Source organism: Pleurodeles waltl, chromosome 3_1 (genome assembly GCF_031143425.1).
Source record: "Pleurodeles waltl isolate 20211129_DDA chromosome 3_1, aPleWal1.hap1.20221129, whole genome shotgun sequence".
In the NCBI taxonomy this organism is placed as follows: Eukaryota; Metazoa; Chordata; class Amphibia; order Caudata; family Salamandridae; genus Pleurodeles; species Pleurodeles waltl.
Window position 1 is genome coordinate 53,846,418 of NC_090440.1, and position 26,065 is coordinate 53,872,482.

Consider the following 26,065-nt stretch of genomic DNA (forward strand, 5'->3'; position numbering starts at 1 on the left):
GGCTGCCCACTGGGGCTGCTGCAGCTGGTAGTGGTGCTACTATCAGCGGTGCAGGTGGCGGTGCTTGCAGCAGTGCTAACAGCGGTGCAGGTGCCGTGCTGCCAGTGGTGCAGGTGCTGGTGCTGCCAGTCGTGGGGGGATGCCCCAGCTCTTCTCCTGCCGCCTCGGACGGCTGCCCACTGGGGCTGCTGCTGCTGACAGTAGTGGTGCTTGCGGGGGTGCAGAGGTGGTGCAGGTGGCGGTGCTTGGGGCGGTGCTAGCGGCGGGGCTGCTGGTGGTGCTGGCCGTGGTGCAGGTGGCGGTGCTGGTGGTTGTGCTGGTAGCCCCAGGCCTTCAACTGCAGCCTCCGACGGCTGAAGTGCCTTGCCTGGTGCTTTGTGCCCCTTCCTCACCTTGGCAGATGGTGGTGTCACTTTGGGTCTGGCAGCTGGATTCTTTGAGGTGGCCTTGCTGGGTGGTTGGTACTCCTTCTCCCTTGCTGCATGCTGTCACCCTCTTCACCTTGCCAGGTGGCGGAATGGTTTTGTCCTTGGCAGGTGTTGGCACACTTGCTGGGCTGACGGGTGCCCCCTTTGAGCCTCTGTTAGCTGCATGAATCGCAGCGGATGTCGACTTGGTGACTGAGGTGCTGGGCTGGGTTCTGGTCACCCTGGCCCGGGGGGGGGGGTAGGGGGGAGGTCAATGTTTGCCAGGAAAATCTTCTTAGAGACACTGGGCCGGGAAGAGGGAGAGGGTTTGGGAGTGGAGGAAGAGGGAGTGGGTGTAGGAGGTGTCTGTCTGCTGTGTTTGGGTGCAGGTGCATGGGCTGGATGCTGTTGTGAGGTGGATGGCTGTTGGGTGGGTGGGTTCTTGCGTTTGTGTACTTTGGGAGGAGGGGTCACAGACACCGTGGGAGAGGACACAGGGGACGTGTGCATGGATGTGGGGGTGGTGACTGTCAGTGAGGGGTGTGTTGTGATGGGCGTGCTGGTGATGGAGGTAGTGGATGAGGATGTAGTGCATGCAGGTGTGAGTGGAGACGCTACTGGGAGGGTGGTGGATGATGAGGAGGAGGGGGATACAGCTGGAGGCAGTGGGTGTTGGTGTGTCTGCATGGGGATGGTGCTTGAGTGAGTGCCTGTGAGATGAAGTGTGGTGCTTGTGTTTGCCTGAGCCGCTTTGTGTGTTGATTTGGGTGAATGCTGGTCTGAAGGTGTGCTTGGGATAGGCTGAGGTTGAGGGGATTGGGACTGGGTAGAGGAAGTTGGAGGGGGAGGCTAGAGTCAGGGACAAGGGCTGCCATAAGGGAGGAGGCCAGAGCCTGAAATGCTCTCTGTTGCCACCACGCCAGAGTGAATGCCCTCCAGGTATGGATTTGTTTGTTGCAAATGCCTCTCGACACCCTGGATGGCATTCAGAATGGTTGACTGCCCAACAGTGAGGGATCTCAGCAGGTCAATAGTCTCCTCGCTGAGGGCAGCTGGGCCTGAGGTGCCTAGGGCGAAGGAGATGCCCACCCTCCTGGGTGAGTGGGCATGGGAAACATGCTGAGGGGCGGCTGAGAGGGCGGTGCTGGTAGTGGGGGTGGCGGCTGTACCTGTTGTTGGGGTGGGCACAGAGGTGTCCAACACCGCCAGGGAGCTTCCATCGAAGGAGGAGTGGGGTCCCCCCTCCTATCTGTGGTCTCCCCTCCTTCCCCGTCATGGTGCTCCCCTCGCCCTCTGTCCCACTGGTGCCCTCACCATTGGTGGATTCGGCCTCCAGGCCCATGTGGGGTGCAGCTCCCTCCATTGCCGGTGACTCTGCTCCTCCGCCACATGATGCTAATGCACACAAGGACAGGGTGACAAAACAAAAACGGGGGATATACTTGGTCAATGCCAGCAACACCACCACCGTTGGCGTACACAACACACAGGGAGCAGCCCTATGCACTATGCCATGCACTACCAGTTACTAAGATAGTCACCAGCCTATGGGGTACAATGCCTACCGCCATTAGCTGCACACCTGAAACCCACAGAACCCTGCCCAGTAGTAGATGCCCACTAACACCATTGGGTAGGAGTGCTTCAGAGCCTGACCAACAAGGGATCTACCCTGCCAGTTCGCCCTGGCCTAGGGGCACCCACAGCCCACATCCCCCACCCAGGTAAAACCTTAACACGCGCAAAGTCAGGATTCAGAATCTGTACTCACCCCCTTGTGGCTGCTGTGATGCCTTCACGCGCCCATCCAACTCCGGATAGGCAACTGCCAGGATGCGGAACATCAGGAGGGTCATGGTGCAACGGGCACCCCTTCTTCATTGGGAGGCCAGCCCCAGCTGGACCTGGGCCGTCTTCTTTGCCCATCGGCGCAGGTCCTTCCACCGTTTGAGGCACTGGGTGCTCCGCATGTCAAAGACCCCCAGGGTCCGCACCTCCTTGGCGATGGAACCCCAAATACCCTTTTTCTGGTCGGTGCTGACCTGCATGGAGAAGACAACAGAAAAGGGAATTAGTCAACCATCCGGACCGTCACACTCATGGCCCACCAGTTCCCTCCCATCCCCTTACGTGCATACATTGGCTACCATACATGCAGCACTCTGGCTAGGACGCTTCTGCCCCCCACTATATGTGGCTTACACACACAGCAATCCATAAATTCATGGCCCACGCATCATGCTCACAGTGTACTCACCTGTTTGTCTGGAGGACCCTAGAGTAACGTGTACTGGGGTAGGACCCCATCCACCAGTTTCTCCAACTCCTCCGCAGTGAAGGCAGGGGCCCTTTCCCCAGACACATGAGCCATTGTCGCTTCCAGACACAGGTCACAGCAGCTCTTGCAGTGTAGGTCCTCTCCGGTTGAAGGTCAGGTAGCAAGTGAGTGAACAGATAGAAAATGCAGGTCACATCCGCGGCTGTGCGTACCGTCACCGCCGGCGTACATCACCATTGGCTCCTGGAAACCATAGGACCCAATGATAACCAATGTGAAGTTGCACGGCGGACTTTGACCGCCTACCGCGACGGCGCACAGCGCCAGTGGAATTACCTCATTTCCACTTGTTCCTCTTCATAGGTCAAGCAGCCGCCATTTCAGGGGGGCACTAAGCATGGCACCTAACTGCGTCACAGCAGACATTGGCACAGCAACTGATTTTCGGATTCACATACTGGTTCTGAAAAGAAAATAATGCATCATTAGTGTAATAGATGTGTGAATATGACCCTCTGATCACCGTTTTCTTTCATAGGCTTCAACTGCTGAGGCTGAATATGAGATGGTGACATCCTCCGGTGTACAGAACCCTGGTGGACCCTGCGACAATGGAGGACAGACACATTATCATAACATACAGACTTGATTGGGCAACAATCCAAGAACTGTGTGCCCAATTGGAGCCAGACCTGATGTCAGCTATCTGCCAGTCCACAGGTATCCCTCCTCTAGTGCAGGTCCTGTCAGTGCTACATTTCCTAGCAAGTGGTTCCTTCCAAACTGCAGTGGCCATGGCATCACGGATGTCTCAGCCTATGTTCTCCAACGTGTTGACCAGAGTGTTGTCAGCCTTGCTGAAACACATGCACAGCTACATCGTATTCCCCCAGGTGGAGGATTTGGCCACAGTGAAAGCTGACTTTTATGCCCTGGAACATATCCCTAACATTATTGGTGCCATTGATGGTACACATGTGGCATTTGCCCCCCCCCCCCCCCCCCGGAAAAATGAACAAATTTTCAGGAATAGAAAAAGCTATCACTCTGTGAATGTGCAGATGGTGTGTTTGGCGGACTAGTACATCTCCCATGTGAATGGCAAGTATCCTGGCTCTGTGCATGATGCCTTTATCTTGAGGAATAGCAGCATCCCTTATGCGATGGTCCAACTCCAGATGCAGCGGGTGTGGCTAATAGGTGAGCCAAAGGTTCCCACCCAATATAATTAGGGGTTGTCCCAAAGGGTTAGTGTGTGTCTAACAGTTGTCCCTCGATATTTGCAGGTGACTCTGGTTACCACAACCTCTCATGGCTACTGACCCCAGTGAGGAATGCCAGGACAAGGGCAGAGTTACAATGAGGCACATGGGTGTACAAGGAGGATTATTGAAAGAACCTTCGGCCTCCTGAAGGTCAGGTTCTGGTGCCTCCATCTAACAGGTGGATCCCTGTACTACTCACCCGAGAAGGTGTGCCAGATCATCGTTGCATGTTGCATGTTGCACAACCTGGCCTTGAGACCCCAGGTTCCTTTTCTGCAGAAGGATGTGCCAGGAGATGGTCTTGTGGCAGCGGTGGAGCCTGTGGACTGTGAGGAAGAGGAGGAAGAGGAAGAAGATGTTGACAACAGAAGTTATATAAAACTGCAGTACTTCCAATGACACACAGGTAAGACACTGTAACTTCACTTTACTTTTCAGTTTTGTGTTGGACATTGTACATGGCAGCCTGATTTCCCTATGTCTATGGCCACTTACTGTACCCTTTGGCATCTCTATTTTCAGATCTCTGTGTCCCACTCTGGCTCCTGGTATGTGTACTGCTGACCACTAAAGGCCATTCCAATGTATATATAACTGTACATATGACTTGCAATGGTTTGATAATGTTGTACTAATACATATTTGAATTATTTGACAGACTACAAATTTGTATTTGTTCCAAGGGTGTTTATTTAGGTGCTCATTAGTAGAGGGGGATGTGCAATGGGCTGGGGTGATGGTGGAGGAATGTCCAGTTAGAGTCCAGTCTCTTGGTATCACAGGTGCATTGTCCAATGGGGCATAGGAAGGCGAGTAATGGCAGTTCAAGGTAGACAGGGTGACAGAGTGGGACAGAAGGATGACAATCAGGAGAGTCTTATTTCCTGGCGGGGGTCTTGGCAATGATCTCTGGCTTCTGCCTGGATCGCAGGGACCGTTTGCGGGTTGTTCTCCTTCTGCAGGGGCTGAAATGCTTGTGGCCTGTTGGTCCTGTGGCGGGGCCTCCTGTTCACTAGCGCCAGCGGAGGTGGAGGGCTGTTCTTCGGTGTGGCTAGTGTCAGGGGCCCGTTGGTGTGCCACTGCCTTCCTCATGGTGTTGGCCATGTCAGCCAGCTCCCCTGCAATGGTGACTAGGATGGTGTAGATGTGTTTGAGGTCCTCCCTGATCCCCAGGTACTGTACGTCCTGCAGGCGCTGGGTCTCCTGCAACCTGGCCAGTATCTGGCACCTGGTCTCTTGGGAATGGTGGTATGCTCCCAGGAAGTTGGTGAGTGCCTTCTGGAGAGTGGGTTCCCTGGGCCTGTCCTCACCCTGTCGCACAGCAGTCCTCCCAGCGTCCCTGTTTTCCTGTGCCTCTGTCTCCTAAACCGTGTGCCTACTGCCACTGACCCCAGGTCCCTGATCGTCCTGGGTTTGTGGGTTGCTTGGGATACCTGTAGTGGTGGACACACTGCTGATTGACGTGTCCTGGAGACAGTGGCATGGGCCCGCTAGGTGGGTGCTGGGGTGGTGGTTCCTGAGGGGGAGACTCTGTGGTGGGTTGGGCCTGTGGCAGGGTAACCGACTTTCCAGAGGTCCCTGATGGGCCAGGTTGGTCATCTTGATCCAGGCATGCAGAGCTGCTGTTGTCACTGTTAGCCTCTTCTAGGAGTGGACTGGATGTAGCTGGCAAGTCCTCTCCGGTGACGTTGGGTAGTGGTCCTGTGGTGATGCAAATGCAGTGTTATTGTATCTGCGTGTGCCATCTTGTGCACGGGTGTGTTTCCCTGTATGGTTGTGATTTCCCTGTCAGCTTTGCCTTGTGTGCATGGTGATTTTGTTGGCTAGGTGATTCTCTCTACTGGGCATGCTCCGGAGATGGGTGTCCATGCATGTCTGTGATGGGGGTCCCTGGATTGTTGTGGCATGCAGGGCTTGGTATTGTGATAGTGGGGTATGTGTGAGGTGTTGGAGTGATGGGAGTGAGGGTGAGGGTGGGGTATGTCATGGCATGCAGGTTGGGGGATGATAGTAGTAACGGTTTGACTTACCAGAGTCCAGTCCTCCAGCTACTCCTGCTAGGCCATCAGGATGCATTATTGCCAAGACTTGCACCTCCCATGTTGTTAGTTGTGGGGGAGGAGGTGGCGGTCCACCACCATTCCTCTGTGCGGCTACCTGGTGTCTTGCAACTACCGAACGCACCTTCACTCGTAGGTCGTTCCACCTCTTCCTGATGTCATCCCTTGTTCTGGGGTGCTGTCCCACTGCATTGACCCTGTCCACGATTCTCCGCCACAGCTCCATCTTCCTAGCAATGGACATCTGCTGCACCTGTGATCCGAATAGCTGTGGCTCTACCCGGATGATTTCCTCCACCATGACCCTTCGCTCCTCCTCTGAAAACCTGGGGTGTCTTTGGGGTGCCATGGATGTGGTGTGAGTGATATGTGTGAGGGTGTGTGGGGTGATGTGTTGTGGTATGTGGTATGAGGTGCCTAGATGGTGTATGGATGGTGATGTTTTGTGGCTCTGATTGAGTGGGTGCTCCTGGCTTGTCTCTCTCTGCTTGCTATCTTTTTTTCGCTGTACGGGGTTGTGGGTAATGTGGGTGTGTGTTTTATAGTGGTGTGGGTGTGTGGGTTTGGTGTGTGTATGTGTGTTAGGTGTGTGTATTTTGAATTGTCCAATGTAGTGTTGTTTTGTAAGTGTGTGTATTTTGAGCGCGGCGGTGTGTACCACCAATGGTTTACTGCGGTTCAAAGACCACTGCAGTGATTCGTGGGTCGTGATACTGTGGGCGTATTCTTGTTGGCGTAACAGTGTGAGTTTTGCTATCACCAATTTATCACTGACCTTTGGGCTGGTGGACCTGTGTGGGTGTCTGTATAGTGGTGGATTTCTCAGTGTGGGTCATAATACCCATAGCGGAATACCACTGTGGTCACGGTATGCTGGCGGCCGTCAGCACGGCGATAGGCAGCATTTACCACCATGGTTGTAATGAGGGCCTAAGTGCTGTCCAATTGTGCCAAATCCAGCTGTGATTATGTTTCAGATCCCATGCAATGCTGAATGGTTTACTGTGATAGACCTATGTCAAGCGTTCTTTTCTGTGCCTCTTGACGAGGACAGCAGATATCTCTTTTTAGGGTCTCTTAGAGTCATCATCCATTTTCAACCAGACCTTGAAAAAGAATTTGGAGTCATTAGTGATGCCTTATCTGTCCACTTTAGTGGAATACCTTGATGATTTGTTAATTGCATCCAAGGCAAAAGAAGGGTGTAAATATGATACGATTGCTTTGTTAAATTTCCTGGGAGACAATGGACATAAGGTGTCCCCTGCTAAATTGCAGTACTGTCAGAAAGCGGCGAGATATTTGGTTCATCTGATTGAAAAAGGAACTAGGAAAATTTCCAGAGAGAGAGTAGCTACAATTTTACAAATGAAAATACTGAGTACACAAAAAGATGTGAGGATGTTTTTAGGAAAGGTTGGCTACTGCCGCCAGTCGATCCCACATTTTTCTGTTCTTTCAAAGCCCCTACAGAAACTGGCTCATAAAGATGTTTCTGATCCTGCCTCGATGGATGCAGCTTGTATGAAAGCATTTAATGATCTGAAAGAAAGTCTGTGTTAAGCTCCAGCTTTAGGTATGCCTGACTACACCAAACCTTTCTTATTGTTTTGCAATGAATGTGATGCATGTTCTTTGTCTGTTTTGGCTCAGACTCATGGTGGGGTAAATCACCCAGTGGCATATTTTTCAGCTACTTTGGATCCGGTCGCAGCAGCCTTACCAGGTTGTTTAGGGTCCTTTGCAGCAGCTGAGCAGAGCCTCGCTCACAGCGAGAGTATAGTGATGGGTTATCCCCTCACTATTATGGTACCGCATTCTATTGAGATTTTGCCTCCCCGATCCAAGACACAATATCTGACCAGCTCTAGGCTGACCAGATATGAAACCACAATTTTGGGGTCCCCTAACATCACTATTCAGAGATGTGCAGTGCTTAACCCAGCAACCTTACTCCCGGTTGAGAATACTTTCTCTGACAAATTGGATGATGCAGAACACGATTGTCTGGAAATTACAGCGTTATGCACAAAACCAAGAGCTGATATTAGCGATACTCGCTTGGAAGAAAACAAACAAATTATTTTTGTTGATGGTTTCTGCCTAAGAGATAATATGGGCACATTAAGAGCAGGATATGCAGTGTGTACTATTACTGGCTCACTGGAAACATCATGGCTTTGAGGAGTGTTTTCTGCACAAGTGGCGGAATTAGTAGCTCTTACTAGAGCCTACCACATTTCAAATCAAAGGAAAGTGACCATTTACACAGACAGTCAATATGGATTTGGCACTGTGCATGACTTTGGTCAAATCTGGTCACAGAGAGGTTTCCTGACCTCTTCTGGTTCACCAATAAGGAATGGTGAGAGAGTTCATGAGTTTTTACAAGCCATTCGAATGCCCGAAAAGGTTGCTGTGGTGAAATGCAGTGCACATCAGAGATCACAAGATTACGTGTCCTTGGGAAATGCATATGGGGATCAAGTACAAAGTTTTGGGCATTGAATGGCATGTCCTTCAAAGGAAACTGGGAATTATTGACTGAAAATGATGAAGTCAAGACGAGTTTTACCATGCAAATTATTGACACTCTGGAACAGTTAAAGACTCTCCAAGATAACATTCCCAAAGAGGAATGCAGAGACTGGCAGAAACTTAAGTGCATGCAACGTGACAGTTATATCTGGGTGACGGGAGAAGGAAAGGTAGTTCTGCCCAATAGTCTACTGACTCAAATGGCCAGATACTATTATGGACAAGCCCACTTAGGGAGAGATGCTATGGTCCACTGTTTCAAGCAACACTGGTTCAATCCAAAGTTTAGAAAGGTTGTCAAAGCAATTTGCCATAGGTGCATTGTTTGTCAACAGATGAATGTTGGCAAAGGAACAGTGGTCAATATGGGATATATTGGCATGGCTGGAGAATGCAAATGGATTTCATTGAGATGCTTGCGTGTGCTGGTTTGAAATATGTGTTGGTGACTATGTGCATTTTCAGTTATTGGACTGAGGCTTACTCTACAAGGAGAAATGAGTCTTACAGTAGCAAAGTTACTACTTAGAGAGTTAATTCCATGTTTCGGTTTCCTGGTCTCTTTGAAATCAGATAGGGGAAGCCACTTCCACAATGAAGTAATTAAGTTGCCATGTTCAGCCTTAAACATTGAGCAGAAACTTCATTGTAGTTACACCAAGAAGCTTCAGGACTTGTAGAACGGATGAATGGCACTCTGAAATTGAGATTGGCTGAAATGTGTGCATCCACTAATTTGAAATGGCCAGATGCTTTGCCGTTGGTTCTAATGTCAATGAGAAGCACCCCTGACAAGAAAACAGGATTGTCGCTTCACAAAATCCTCATGGGGAGAGCCATGAGATTGCCAGCTGTACCTGCAAATGCTCTTGTGAACATTACAGATGATATGGTGTTAGACTACTGCAAGGGTCTAGCTGATGTGGTAAAATATTTTTCTCATCAGGAGGAAGCTACCACACTTCAAGCACCTCAAGACCAAGGACACAACCTGAAGGCTGGAGAGTGGGTTGTGACTCGAGAGCATGTGAGAAAATCGTGTTTGGAGCCTCAGTGGAAGGGACCCTACCAGGTGATATTACTAATGACTACAACTGTAAAGTGTGCAGGGCTTCCAAACTAGATCCACACTAGGCACACTCGGAATGTAAATAATCCAACAGAGCAAGAAGAAGAGCTGTTGAGATTACCTGCACCTAAGCGTATTCCAGGTCAAGAAAGAGAAAGAGAACAGTTGAAGGCTACACCTTGAAATGCTCCAGTCAACTTACCCACTCCTGAATCAGACGAAGTGGAGGGTATCTTGGAAGATGAGGGTGAATCTTCCTCAAATGAAACAGTAGGAGAATCGGTCCAAAGAGAAAAAGAGAGAGTACCGGTCCAGTGAAAACCTGCTCAGTGGAGGGTGTCATCAGAAGCAGATAGTCTGACAAACCAGACTGAACAAGTGAGTGACCCTAATAGAAAGGGAGTTGAGACAGGTCCAAGTCAAGAGGGTTTGACTCCTCCTGAACCAGTTACGGGAACGTCAAAGGAGAAGAATTGGAGTTCAATTCTGAAAAGGGCATTAACGGGAAAACCTCTGAAAGGTGACAACTGGCCAGAGACAAGTTCAGAGGCAGGGAAGATTAACATGGTGCCACCAATTCAGGAAGAAAACAAGTTAAATAGAGAAGAAGATCTTAGTGAAGGAGAAGCAAACAGTGGTAGAAGATTGAAAAGGAAAAGAGTAGCCAATAAAAGATAGTCTGATAATGAATGGACATTTGTAACTACTAATGAACAGCAAGAATATTGTTTCAATTTTTTTTTTGACAGAGACATTATAGGTCTATATTTTGGCACATGAAGAAATCTGATGAAGATTTGTTGAGAACATTTGAGAATTTGAAAAGGAAGGTGAAAAGACTTTGTTGAATAGTACCTGAAAAGACTTGGATAACCCAATTTGACAAGCTGCTAAACTGATTTTGACGACTCCTACTGAACTTTGACAAAGGATCCTGATGGTGTGAATGAACTTTTGAAAAATAAAATTAGGAGGGATTGATGATAGAAGATTGAAAATTGAAGAATTGAAGATGTTTGTCTTTTTGTTTTGATTGTTGCTGCATAGCTATACTTTTGTTATTTGCCTTTACTTTTGATTTCTTATAGACCATGGGAAACTCTAGTAGGCAACACTCTGGGAACAGATGCTGTAAATTCGTGGGTATTGGTTTGGCGATCGTTTGTGCAATAGTATGTTTTTTATTAATTGAGAGTGTGATTGTCTTTGATTCGAGTGGAGTCAACCATACCATAGCTATACATACAACTTCTACATCTTCAGAATTCATTCCTACTCTTTCAGCTAGACATAAGTTTAGAATAGATGGAAAATACTTACACGAAGAGAACGAGCTTTCTTCTAATGTCTTCTATCGCTTATTGCATGAGTAGGTTGAGTATGGATGCAAGAGATTGCTATGTTTTTATGCAGATTCCAACCTCTGTTGAGGAAGGAATTTCATATCACAGTCTGCCATTAACTTATGGCATACCTTGCAGTCTTTTACTAACAAGGTTCTATAATCAAGAGAATATTCAGTATTTCTATTCGAATTACGATTTTGTAATTTCTTTTGTATCCATAGTCAGATATTTGAGTATAGTAGCTAAGGATGATGACATAGTTTTAGTAAGAGGATTCTTTGAACCTACATTAACCTTTGGCACAGTGTATGCACACTGGAATAATGTTACCTGCGTACTAACATTTTTTGAAAAGAGCTTCTTAGAGAACACTGAGGAAAGAAGAATGGTGATGAGAGCTAAGATAGATAAGGGAATAATCCAACAAAGCCCTTTAACTGATCATGCTTATACTCACAAACACGGGAAGTTAGCTTTAGATACACAACATGTAGGTAAACTTTGCATATATAGGCCGCAATCTTATTTTGATAGAACATATGTGGGAACGAGTGAATGTAGACATGTGTTTTTGTTTCAGAATAAATAGACATTTATGCTGAATGGTCAAGATCCTGCGATGCCTGGTATTTATTGCATCTGTGGGAGAAATGCCTATTACTGTCTTCCTAAAGGATGGTATGCCACATGTTATTTGGGAATAGTGTTTCTGAAAATGTACCAACTGAAAGACGAGTACATTTCCTACATTTATGGAACTATAACCTAGACACAAGCGGGAATCAATTTCTAGCATTGTGGGTGACATATTTGGAGCAATAATTCCGTCAGTGGGGGTTGTTCTGAATTAAATGAAATTAAAAAGGTTCTCTACAATAGTGGACAACATGCGAATGGATTTTTCAGGTGCTATTCTCCTCTTAGATACTGAAATGGTTGCGACCAGAGGTATGACTCTTCAGAACCACCTTGTATTAGGCATACTTTGAGAAAAGGAATGCAGAGTTTGTAAATTGCTTGGTTCACGTCACTTTTGTTCATACATACCAGACAACAGTAAATTAGTAAGAAGTTTGATTAATAATTTAACTAAATATGAAACAGAACTAAAAGAATTAACTGAAACTAATAGTCGGGAAAAAGCAGGCAAAGGAATTGTATCAATGGGAAATTGGATTGGCAATCTAGGAGAAGGTATTATAAATGGATTTCAATTATTGTGTTTTGTCTAATTGGAACTTGGGGAATTTGCAAATAATTTCAAATGATCAAATGAAGAAGTTTTGAAAAGAATTATAGGAGGGTAGATGTTCAAATGGAAAAACTTTTTGGGAAAAATTCAAGAAGAAAGGACATTTTCAAAAATGTGAATGAAACTAGGTTTTAAATTGTGCTTTGAAATAAATACATTTATTTGTGGTTTTTGTGTGATGACATATATAGTCATCAGAGGAGGGGTTGTGAGCACTGAAAAATAACATGAATAATGTGTCTTTACATAATCATACTTATGTACTAATGTGGAACATAATTTGATTATAAATGTTAACACGAAAATTGTGCTTTACTTATTGGGTGCCATCAAGTGAAAGGCCTGCACATGTTTTCTAATGCTGTATTAACGATGTAATCGAAAATATTCTGTCTCTTTAAGAACATGTTCTCTGCTAAAATAAATGCTGAAATAATATGAGTATTTCCTGGCCTCTGCTGGGCCTGAAGCAGAGTAAGACCACTGCGCAATGTTATCTGTATTAAATGTTTCTAGTGTACTCCGTTCTTATGACTTCATCTCCATTGTCTAACAGACTTCATTCATTGAATGTTCATATTTGTATGTAGTGATGTTTCTAACTCGTGTATTTCTCTCAAGGAAATGGTTCAGAGGAAATGTTTCCATATATTTGTAACCACTGCCTAGTAGAAGCAAATACAGAAGGTGCCAAACAAAAGGGTCCACAGATGAAACCGGAGAAGGAAGTGTGCATGATACAATTAGTGCAGCAGCGAATAGACGTTTTCGGAGCTAGCATTTTATATAATTGTGATTTCTATTAACTTTGTAATTGGATATATTTTTCTCATCTTATGTTTTAGCCAATCACAGGAGTTTAGCAAGTTTAATCGAATGTTTGAGAATCAGCTTTTTGTGGGCATTCTGTTTGAAGCTAGGAGCTCTTTCTTTCCTGGGTTCTAGAGACTTCATTTCATGCACTTGGTGTGATCTGTCACTTTGACACTTCATGCTTTGCCAGTCAGTCTACTGACATTCTGGTGTTTTATTATTTTCTGAGTTTACTATGTCTGTTCAATACTGAACTAATGCTTTGATGGTGTAGTAAACTTATAGTCCAAAACTCTAAACCGTCCCTGTTCTGGTGCTGATGCTGTTGTGCTCCTAATTTAGTAGAAGTTGTTGCTGATTAACTTAGAAATTGGGTAAATGTATGAACTGTGTATTGTTATTTGTCTTTTGTTTTCCAGCTACCAACTGCTACTGTTTTAATACTGCTGCTATTTTGATAGCGCCATAGCTAGATGTTTTCTAAATTCATGTTACTAAGGCCCTCATTCTGACCTTGGCGGGCGGCGGAGGCCGCCCGCCAAAGTCCCGCCGTCAGGTTACCGTTCCGCGGTCGAAAGACCGCGGCGGTAATTCTGACTTTCCCGCTGGGCTGGCGGGCGGTCGCCTTCAGGCCGCCCGCCAGCCCAGCGGGAAAGAGGCTTCCACGATGAAGCCGGCTCGGAATCGAGCCGGCGGAGTGGAAGCTGTGCGACGGGTGCAGTTGCACCCGTCGCGTATTTCACTGTCTGCACAGCAGACAGTGAAATACATTTAGGGGCCCTCTTACGGGGGCCCCTGCAATGCCCATGCCAGTGGCATGGGCACTGCAGGGGCCCCCGGGGGCCCCGCGACGCCCCCTACCGCCATCCGGATCCCGGCGGTCGGACCGCTGGGATCTGGATGGCGGTAGGGGGGGTCGGAATCCCCTCGGCGGCGCAGCAAGCTGCGCCGCCTTGGAGGATTCAATGGGGCGGCGGTACACTGGCGGGAGCCCGCCAGTGTTGCCGGTCTGACCGCGGCTTTACCGCCGCGGTCGGAATCCCCATTGGAGCACCGCCGGCCTGTCGGCGGTGCTCCCGCGGTCCTCCGCCCTGGCGGTCTTTGACCGCCAGGGTCAGAATGACCGCCTAAATCTTTTGAATGAAGCCCAACATGTTAATGCTAATTAGCGGTTTAGTGAGGTGTTACTCTCATACTCATGAATGGTCAATGACTCTTTCTGTTTGTTGATTCAATGTATTCAATTTCTCTTGCTCAGATTCGATTGCTATGGCTTTGTGTATTTTCTATAGAAATAATAATTTTCATTTTGTTGATTAAGCTTAGGTTCATTTGCCAATTCAATCAGCCTTTATTGTTTCTTTACATGTATCAATTAAACTTGAGAATAATATTTGTGACTTTGACATTGTTAATATAGGGAAATAAATATTTTAACTTCTTAATAAACAGGTGTGGTTATTAGTGGTCACAGTGATCATGGTGTGTCTTCTTCGGCTTTATAATGATATATAGTGCATTGTTTGATAATTGACTTGATCTTTCTGATATTTTCCTTAAAGCAGATTTGTTTTGGTTCATTGACCTTTGGCATGAAATCCGCTATCTAGACTGTTGTGACTGAAAGATAGCTGAGGTTTTCTGCTTTAGCAAGAAGCAGTATCCTCTGGCATTCCAGATGGTGCTGTTCACCCTGATTCCGGAATGAGCTCATGGAGCTAAAGAGTCTCACAAAAAGTGCATTGTGCCTATTATCATCTGTTCATGGAATTCTGTGGTATCTCCAGGAGTTTTCATGCAACTTCATGGAATTCTGCAGAGTGAAACTCCACAAATTCCGTCCCCTAAGCAGGATGCAATGTTGACCCTGTGAATCTTGTGACACGGGCAAGTGGTGTAATGTAGACGTTGAAGCGGGTAAGGTTCTGTGATGATCCTCGCTATAGCCAACAAGGACTCCCCAGATTTGGATATTTCTTATTGGCAGTCCTCCGGTAGCCTTAAATGCCAGGGTAAAAAGTTTGACAAATTGGCAATTTGAGCCCAGCTAGCTTGCCCCTTTCTCTGGGAGCTTCGGTAAGTTGTCCCAGATCCCCAGAAGTCAGAAACATTCTTATGTTCAAATATGTCTTTGTGCTTGGAAAGTCACTCCCTGTCTATCCTAGAGTCCTTAAAAAATCAGGACAGTCAAGAAGATCTATGATGGATTGAATAGGATCCAGGATGTCTTGGACAGTGATTATGAGGCCAGAAAGATGACCCTCAGACAGCAGTTCCAATCTTGGGCAGAAGTGGAGATCGTGAGTCCTTCATGTCCTTCCCTAGCAAATCAGGCAGTGTAATTCTTATCTTTGGGGCAAAGGGCAAAAGGTTTGGGGATAACCCTTCAAAAAGGTTCAGGTCCAACAAACAGTAATCAACTTTCATAATAAATATTGCATCAAAATAACTGCATCATTTTGATTTGTCCCATTGAGAAAAGAAGCTGGAACCAAAATGACCAGAAGGGAAACAACTGTGACCAAAACATCTCTGAGTGTCTTAGACTGAGATACCGAGAGATGTTTGGGGAATAGAATCAAGGAAAGTGCACTCAAAATGTGGAAATTGTGTAGCTTGTAAATTCACTCAGAATAGCAACTATTTTTCTCATAATCCAATAAACACTGAGCTTAGACAAGGGTCGTCCCTGAGCTTGACACTTTTCAAAATATACATGCACTATCTCGCCAACATCTTATGCTGTCACAACACCAACTCACCAACTTCCTCCACACAAAGCATTTTCTCCCTCAAGGAAAAGACATCAAGTACCCCTATCACGTTCAATGTCTGCATGACTGGAATTGCCCTAGATGAAGACCAACTGCCTAAAGCTCAACACTGACAAGACTGAAATCATGATCTTCAGTTGTGGAACTTCTCCATGGGACTCCCCCTGGTGGCCAAAAGAGCTAGGACCAATGAATGCCAAAAACTTCGGGATTCTCATCAACATCAAACTTCAATGATGTTGGCCCAGATCAATGCCATCACCACCTCATGCTTCTGTACCCTAAAGATGCTGGGGAAGATTTTCAAATAACTCCCAATGGGCAGCAAGAAAAATGTCACGCATGCCTGGTCACAAACAAGCTGGACTATGGGAACACCCTTCATGTCAGGATCAACAAAAAGCTCACCAGAGGGCTGAAGACCATTCAGACCTCAGCAGCCAGAATCGCTTTCAACCTCCAATGCCGCACTCACATCACACCACATCTGAGGAGCTCCACTGAATCTCCATGCACAAACAAACACAATTCAAACTCCTCACACACAGTTTCAAGGCAATACATAACAATGTCCCAGCATACCTCATTAATCGCATCTGCTTTCTTAAACCTTCCAGACAACACTGCTAATCAGGGCTCCTACTTGAACACATCCCACACGTAGGAAATACCAGATCCGGCTATCAAGCCATCTCATAGATCACTCCTAAAGCATGAAACAATCTACCACTACACATAAAAACCTCTTCCTCACATCTTAATTTCTGCAAGAAGCTGAAGAGTTTCCATTTCGAGTAGCCCCACTAGGTCCTACTTTTGGCTAGGCTCACACCTGGTCAGTTGTAGGGTACCCACCTGGGCGATAGTGCTCTCTACAAATCTACATAACACAACATAACATAACAAAGCCTATGGTTAAAATAATATTTAGGATGAATTTGGGTACTGGGCCCTGTTCCGACACAAACGAGCAAACATTTTTTTGCCTGCATCTTTGGCCGGGGCATTCGTCAAGGGTGAAAACTTTCCCTATTACAATACTAGTGTGCTCACTGGCAAGTGGTAAGATTATCCTACCTCCACAGTCTGGAAAATTTCAAAGCATTTGCCAAATAAAGAAATCATTAAGAGAGTAATAGCCTGCATCTTTGGCCGGGGCATTAGTCAAGTGTGAAAACTTTCCCTATTACAACACTAGTGTGCTCACTGGCAAGTGGTAAGATTATCCTACCTCCACAGTCTGGAAAATTTCAAAGCATTTGCCAAATAAAGAAATCATTAAGAGAGTTATAGCCTGCATTTATTCACTGCTCATTTTACTCATTAAGGTTAGTTTATTAGAGAAATAAATGAACAATTCATTATTTTGCACTTGGGGGGCTCACACATATTTGGTCAAGTGGATTTCAGAACGGAGTGTACTTCTGGCAATATGTGGCTGCACCCTACACAGTAGCATGTGCAGCATCAGTCCATATGGAGCCAGTGCCGGTCGCAAACTCCAAAGGGAATCCTAACCGGTGTTATGTACTGGTGAAACCAGCTATAAGGGCATGGTATTGAATCCACTATTTTAAAAGACATTGGGCCTCATTTAGAAGAACCTGACACATCGGCTCAGATGGTTCAGATTTTTTGCGCTGCCCTATGGCCCCCTAAGGACGCACTTGATGCACTGTGTTTACAATGCAGAGCTCCATGGCGGACGTTTTCACAGAAGTGTCAGAAATTCTGATGCATCTGTGATGCCAAACTAATGCATTGCTGGGCTACCAATGTCAGGAGGCCCCTATTGAGAAAATCCCTGAGCAGGTGGTAAAATTCTGACACAGTAAAGTCACAGAATGATGCAGTAAAATGCAAATTTCACTGAATGAGTTCTGTATGGCTTTTCCTGTGGGAACACCTACCTTGCATACTTTATACCCGGTGCAGGTATAATGTGACACAAGGGTTTACAATGTGATGCACTGGGCCATATGCATTAGTTTGTCAATGTGGAGCATTGGAAATCATTGCTTGCTCCACCATTGCATACAAAAATGATGCAACATTGACGCAAAGCCTTGTAAATGAGGCCCACTATACAGTGTACATGGGTCAGGTTTCTATAAATACACCCGTAGCAGAAAAAGCTCTATAACTGGTAACATGTCTAGGCATTAGCAGTGTGATTAGAGTTCTGGGACACCCCTATGGGTGTAGCAGAAAAAGCTCTATAACTGGTAACATATCTAGGCATTAGCAGTGTGATTAGAGTTCTGGGACACCCCTACTAAGCACTGTTTGCGTCTTTGTGAGGTATGTTGCGCAAGGAAATTTCAACATTAAAGCCATTTGTTCTGGTTTTTAGTTTATAAATCCAACATGATTCATACTAAAATAATGATGCACGCTACTCTTATGTAATGCTTTGAGTTTCTCAGTTATGAACCAATGCATGATCTATTGTAAGCCGTTCTCAGTAAGCCTGGTCTCAATAAAATGTTAAGTCGCATTAGTGTTGAGTGCTTCTATGCTCATTAATCCTGATATGTATTTCTCTGGACATCATGGCAATGTTTCTTAGTCAGCATGGACAGATAATTAAATAGATCACATGCATGTGGGTTCCCCTGAAGGAGACTAAGACATTAGCCAAAACACACCTAACATTTCAATTTTTAAAAAATCAAATGGGAAAAAGGGCTGCAGAAGAAAGTTTGTGTTTTTTTCCCTGAAAATGGCATCAACAAAGGGTTTGTGATGCTAAAATCACCAGCTTTCAGAAACAGGCAGACGTGAATCAGAAAACCACATTTTTTAACACAATTTTGGCATTTTACTGGGACATACCCCATTTTTACTATTTCTTTGTGCTTTCAGCCTCCTTCCAGTTAGTGGCAGAAATGGGTGTGAAACCAATGCTAGTTTGTGGACAGCTAAACATTTCTGAAAAGTAGACAAATTCAGAATTCAGCAAGCGGTCATTTGTGTAGATCCTTCAAGGTCTTCCTACAGAAAGTAACAGGTAAAATAAAAACATATTAAAATTGAGGCAAAAAAGAGCCATTGCTGTCTACGTTTTCTTGTATGACTTTTTCCAGCTAGTGCAGATTTTTTGAAGCAATATACCGGTATCTCTGCTGGACTCTTCTGGTAGTGGGGATATATAGGGCTTGTAGGTTCATCAAGAGCCTTGGGTACCTAGGGCCAATAAAGGAACTGCACCTTGCAATGGGTTTTCATTGTACACCGGGTATACAGCAATTCATTTGGTGAAAAATAAAGAGTGAAAAATAGGTATCAAGGAAACGTTTGTAATTCCAAAATGGGCACAAGATATGGTGTTGAAAAGCACTGGTTATTTGTATATCCTCATACAGGCATGTGAATTACAGGGCATTTCTCATATAGATGTCTTTTTTACACACTGTCTTTCATTTGGAAGGAAAAAATATAGAGAAAGACAAGGGGCAATAACACTTGTTCTTCTAATCTGTGTTCCCACAAGTCTCCCGATAAACATGGCACCTCACTTGTGTGGGTAGGCCTAATGCCTGCAACAGGAAACGCAACTTGAACACATCACATTTTTACATTGAAATCTGACGTGTTTTTGGGAAAGTGCCTAGCTGTGGATTTTGGCCTCTAGCTCAGCCGGCATCTAGGGAAACCTACCAAACCTGGGCATTTTTTTAAACTAGACACCTGGGGAAATCCAGGATGGGATGACTTGTTTGGTTTCGACCAGGTTCTGTTACCCAGAATCCTTTACAAACCTCAAAATGTGGCAAATTAACACTTTTGCCTCACATTTCCGTGATAGAAAGTTCTGGAATCTGAGGGGAGCGACAAATTTCCTTCCACCCAGCGTTTCCCAAAGTATCCCGATAAAAATGGTACCTCACTTGTGTGGGTAGAGCTAGTGCCCTTGACAAGAAACTCCCCAAAACGCAACATGGACCATCACATTTTCACATTGACAACTGACGTGTTTTTTGGCATGTGCCTAGCTGTGGATTTTGGTCTCTTCCTCAGCCAGCACCTAGGAAAACCTAGCAAACCTAGACCTTTCTGAAAATTAGACACCTAGGAGAACCCAGGATGAGTTAACTTGTGGCGCTCTCACCAGGTTCTGCTACCCAGAATCCTTACCAAACCTCACAATTTGGCAAAAAAACACTTTGTCCTCACATTTCGGTGCTGCAAAGTTCTGGACTCTGAGGGGAGCAACAAACTTCCTTCTACAGAGCATTCCCCCACGTCTTTCGATAAAAATGGTCCCTCACTTATGTGGTTAGGCCTAATTCTCACGACAGAAAATGCCCCAAAACACTACGTGGACACATCAAAATTATCAAATACAAAACTACCTGTTTTGCGGGGGTGCACCTGCGTTTTCGGTCCTGGGCTTAGCAGCCATCTAGGGAAAACCGACCGAACCCAGACATTTCTGAAAACTAGATACCCGAGGGAGTCCAGGGAAGTGTGACTTGGTGGATCTCCGAGTGTTTTCTTACCCAGAATCTTCAGCAAACCTCAAATTTAGCTACAAAAATACATTTTCCCATATTTCTGTGTGGGATCATACACCGTCACAAACTTCCTACTACCCAACATTCCCCTCAGTCTCCCGATAAAAATGATACCTCACTTGTGTAGGTGGGTTCACAGGGAAGAGCCAAAAACATCTTGAAATTGAGGGGGAACCAAAGGGGATCCAAAAGGGCAGTTTGGAAAAAACATTTTTAGGCTGACAAGAGGGGCAGAATTTTTATCAGTATAGATGCAACAATGCCAGGTGGTACGAATTTTGTGTATTCCTGCAGATTCCGGAATGTTCCATCACAAAAATGTGGGGAAAATGTGTGATTTCAAGCAAAGTTGGAGGTTTGCAGGGCATTGTGGGTAAGAAAATGGTGTGGGTGCATGTGAAGCACATCACCCTGGACTCACCCAGATGTTTAGTTTAGTTTAGTTTTAGTGTCTAGGCCTTGTAGATTTTTTTACATGGCAGTGCCCCAAAGTCCAAGTGGGACGATTTTGAGAGTTAGCCAAGCTCTCATGGCCCAAATGTAAAACCAAAACCCAAAATAATTAAACGTCCTCTTGCTTGCCATTGGGATAAGATCTTTTAGTGTGTGGGGGGAGAGCTGCAAGACTGTTACCCCCTTCAGTGGGGGTGGAGGCATAACCATACTGGTTGGTAGCCACCACCCTACTATTTTCCCTGGCATCTAGTAGGCTTTCTGCCCCTCCCCCCCCCGGGGAGTGGCTCAAGGGTAATTGCCCAATCTGCCCATCAGTGAGCAGAACAACTTTATCTCCCTTTATTTGGGGTGGGGGTGTGGCCATACCCCCACCCTCTATTTTTTAAAACAATTCTTCCTGGTGTCTGGTGGGTTTATACAATAATCGGCCAATCTGCTCGGGGCAGAAATGGCCAACAGTAATGTGCCCCCATGGGGAGCAACCCCTCAAACAGCATACACACACACACCAATCCCTGGTGCCTAAGTGGTTTCTGCCCCCCCCCCCATGGGAGCAGGTCGGCCTAAGAGAAATAGGCCAATCTGCACCCACGGGGGCAGAAATGGCCTAAAATAAATTTGCCCCCAGGGGAGTGACCCTTACCTAAGGGGTCACTCCCCATCTGTAAAAAATCTAACTAAAAATCCCTGGTGCCTAGTGGCTTCTGCTCCCAAGGGGGTAGGAAATGGCCTAAAATAAATCTGTCCCCCAGGTGAGTGACCTTTGTCTAAGGCAGTGTTTCCCAACCTTTTGACTCCCGAGGACCCCCACTGAATCACTACTGGAAGCAGAGGACCCCCAAGAAATGTGTACGATTTAAATTTCAAACATTAAAACAGTAATTTGCAAAAAATACACAAACAAGTACACGCCAAACAAATACTCAAATTAGTAAAGATATCATTATTTTATATTGGAAGATATTGCAAAAATTAGAAAACGTTAATGGGAAGGTTGGTGCTGCATCTCAGCGACTAACTTTTCAATGTTTGGTTTTATTTAGGAAAGCTGAATCCTCAAGTCAGATACTACATTTCCCAAGAGATTTTTGTTCCTATTTTTTAGATACATAAACCTTTTGAATTTAATGTGTGGTGAGCAAAGGAAGTAAAACCATAAAGGCCTCTCATCTCTCCATAGCCTCTCTGTCACATGTATTTAGTTTGATTATAGCACCTCTCATACCAGTGAATGGTGTTGAAACACTTTACAGGGGACTACAAGGTGTAGGATTCACCTCATCCATACTGTTAGGCATTTTCTAAGAGTGCTTGGTCTGGAAAAACACAAACTCATAATTCAGAACATAACACAGTGGCTAGCCTTGACTTTAATATTAGCGTACTCCTATGCAAGCAAACCTTTTTTTTAGCAGTAAAGAAAGAATTGGAAAAAATATAATTTTCTAATTTGTTCCATGTAATTCTTTATTGGCAGTTCATAACTCACTGTGCCACATTATGATTGTGATTTATGAACTGCACAATAACAAAAGAATCTCTGTGACAAAAGCGGTAACCCACTGCGCTACTCACATAAAATGTAGTTCTCTTTGCATGATACACGTTCTTTGCATCTGGCATATTAACCATCTGCACTACCTCCAATGAGTCAAAACTGCCACAACTAGACAAACTCCCATCTCTCCAGCAGGTACCTCCAATGAGTCAAAACTGCCACTACTAGACAAACTCCCATCTCTCCAGCAGGTACATTAATCACCAGAGTTATCTTGACACTTTTATTTATGTCAGAAAGCTTCCACTGAACTTTGCAGTGTATTTAAAGCTGCTGCACAAATGAATAAACTGATGAAAACAGCACGCACGTTTTCTGTAGAGGGCCCAGCTGGAGAAGTGCCTTCCTGCCGGTCCAGGTCTGCGGACCCACTGGGAATGTGTCACGGACCCCTGGGGGTCCGAGGACCACAGGTTGGGAAACGCTGGTCTAAGGGGTTGATCCCCTTGTGTGAAATTGTCATGTAAACAAAAAATCCCTGTGTCTAGTGGTTTCTGCCCCCTTTGGGGGCAGATTGGCCTAATAAAAATAAGCCAATCAGCCCCCAAGAAATGGCCTTACTATAAAATGCCCCCCTTGGGCAGCGACCCTTGCCCAAGGGGCCACTCCCGTTCTTTGTTTACCTAAGGTAAACAAACTCCCTGGTGTCTAGTAGGCATTTCTGCAGCTCAATCACTATGCAATCGGGCTGGAGAATTGCTCAGAGAGACGTCAAAAGAAAGGAAAAGCCTTTCCTTTCCTTTGATGTCTCTCTGCCCGCCCCCACCCCTAGGAAGTTCAGCTTCCAGGGAGATTGCGCGCTGACGTCATGAGACGTCACTGGGGGGGCGGGTGGGGTTCGGAGTGGAAGGGGAAGCGATTACCCTCCCATCCCTGCCCAGGGAAGGGGGTGGGAGGCTCTCGGGGAGCGCTAGAGCTTTCCCCGAGGGCCAGGTGCAAGATGTAACAGTTACATCCTCGGCACCTGAGGGGTTAAAGTTACAGATGCCACATCTCCCACATGGTCGATGACCCTTAACAGGGACCAGATTCCATCACAAAATTAAATCATTGGTCATTACTGTTTTTTGGGGGGGTGGGTGTGTGCACTAGAATATTGTGTAAACTCTGCTCTTTCCTAAATGTGGACATGGGTTTTTCAGTTCTGAGGTTACCCAGCGTTAAGATGTTCCAGTGTTTGTTTACCAATTTCTTGATGTTGTTAAAGCTGGGGCAATAAGAGGTGACACAAATTAGTCTTTCAGTTTCTTTTTTCTCTAGGGTTGCTTGATGTCGCTGCCTATTATCATTAGCAGCTTTTTTGGCTCTATGGATAAAGTGCTCAAGGTAGTGCTTTTTTTTCAATTTATTTGTCAATTTTCAGTACAATCACTCTAAAATGTTAAAATTACACTGAAAGGTTTTCACTAAGTGAGCATGGATGGGAACTCTCAGATCTAAGTGGATTGTTCTTGTCCATTCACTTGTAAAAGAAAATCTCAGTTTTTAAAACTCCTCTTTCTGATATATTCTTAAATTTAAGAAGACCAACTCTTTTCTGCTCATGGTCGTAGTAAATTTGAGGAAAGGATTAAGTGAATTCAACCAAAGGGCAAGGTTATTATCCCAGTCAATGGTACCCTTCCCAATAAAGAATATCATCAGTACACCTCTTCCAGATGTGAATATTTGCTCTAAAAGAGTTGTCTTTGCTGTAACATATTTCAGTTTCAAAAGTGTGTACATACAAACAGGTAAGACTGGGGCAAATGTGCTCCTCGTCAATGTTCCCTGTGTTTATAGAAAAAAATGTGCCTTTGAATTCAAACTAGTTAGAGGTTAATGACATATGAGTGCAGTCAAGGATGAATTTAGGCAGTGTTGTGTTATCCCAATTTGATGCTGTAACAAGGACTTCAATGACTTTTAGAGCTTTTGTTTACTGTGGACCGCTTCTGTATAAAGATTTGACATTCATGCTGATCAGGATTTCATTGTCTGGATTAAAGTTTAACCCCTTGAGTAGGCTTAATATAGTTTTCGTATCCTTGAGATATGATGGCATTTCAGATACCAAACGACTCAGGTAACAATTACAAAATTGAGAAAGGGGCTCCAGGTGAGACTTTAGGCCTCTCCGGGGTTGGTTGGGGGGGGGGGGGGGTTGGTGCTTGTTTTTCTGCACCTTTGGTAGAATGTAAAAATAGGGTACTTGTGGATGTTTGTTGATCAAATATTCAGCTTCTGACTTTGTAATCAAATCATTTTCTACCACTCTGCCATCTGCCAACTAAGAAATGAAATCTCCTCCACTATTTCTACAATGGTTTCCTTGTCGGGCTCTGAATAACCTAAGGTCTTAATACTTATACATTGTTTTGGGAACAGGACAATGGTTCCGCCTTTATTAGCTGGTTTGATAATGATGGGCTTATCATCTGGAAGCTCTTTAAGTGCCTCCCTTTGGTGCCTCATGATATTTTGAAAGCCCATTATATTCCATTCCATTTACTGAATCAAACCACAAAGTACCTGCCTTCTCAAAGGCAAGTACATTTGATGGAATTTCATGTGCTGGAGGGGTAACCTTTGGTTAGCTATGAAGACCCATATTTATTTATCTTTCTCTGTCTTCATCGTTTAGTTTTCTACTGAAGAATCTATAGTGTGATCTTATGTATAAAGTCAGCCATTTCTGATTTCAGCTTATAAATATTGTTGTTAGGGGTCCAGAAAATGCCTAATCCTTTGTTTAGTAGACTCTTCTGTGCAACTGAGAGCATTTTCTCACTAAGATTGTTGACAATATGTGCATTATTTTTTGTGAGGAGAGCAACCACTGCTGCCCCGCCTTTCCAAGCACTTAGGTTTGCCTAGCCTACACCATGTTAAATTACCCACTTAACATTTTTTAGAGAATATAAGCTCTCAAACTGGTAGTTTTTTCTCTAAACAAAAAATAAATGGTTAATACACAGGTAGTCTTTTTTCGCTGCACATGGGGGCTATTTTGTAATTTACCTGAATGTGTGTCATACCTTCCCATGCTCATGCAAATGCTAGAATAAAACTGTCAGCTCACAAGTGCTATGCTAATTCCAGGAGTGTAAAAGCATTCTAGACATTTGTGCCACTTGGCAAAAGGCCCTGCGTCTCATAGGATGCAGTACATATAGGCATCCGAAAGTAAAATCAGAAAGTACATTTCCCATGAGGTCACATGACTTTTACAATTCCAAGGCCTTATTACAAGATATTAAACCCTTGGAGATTGTTTTTCCTTTTATAATGTGACTAGACCTTCAAGCTGAAAACTATTTTAAAATAATGTTTCAGTGAAACCCTTGCAGAAATATAATTTTATATTTTTCCACACTTGATTTTAAACTACATGAAGAATGGAAAGGATCCTCACCCCCTTTAAAGACTTTTTGTTTCATAAAGGATATGCTTGTATTTGTAAAATGATTCATTGTACTTGTAAAGGGATTCATTGTGAATTAAATAATCCAGAGGAACTTGTTTTTTATATTTTCTGTTCAAGAGCCAACTTTATATTAGAACAGAGATGATGTACTCACAAGACATGAGAGTGTAACCTTAAGTAAATGTAAGAGTGAGGTTTATGAAAACCCCAACAAATAACAGTTGCATAAATATTGTTTCTTTTCAGTTCCAGGAATGTCAGAGTTCCATCAATAGCCCAAAGAGTCAGAGGCATAGAGATATCCAGAAGGTGTATCATTTTAAATA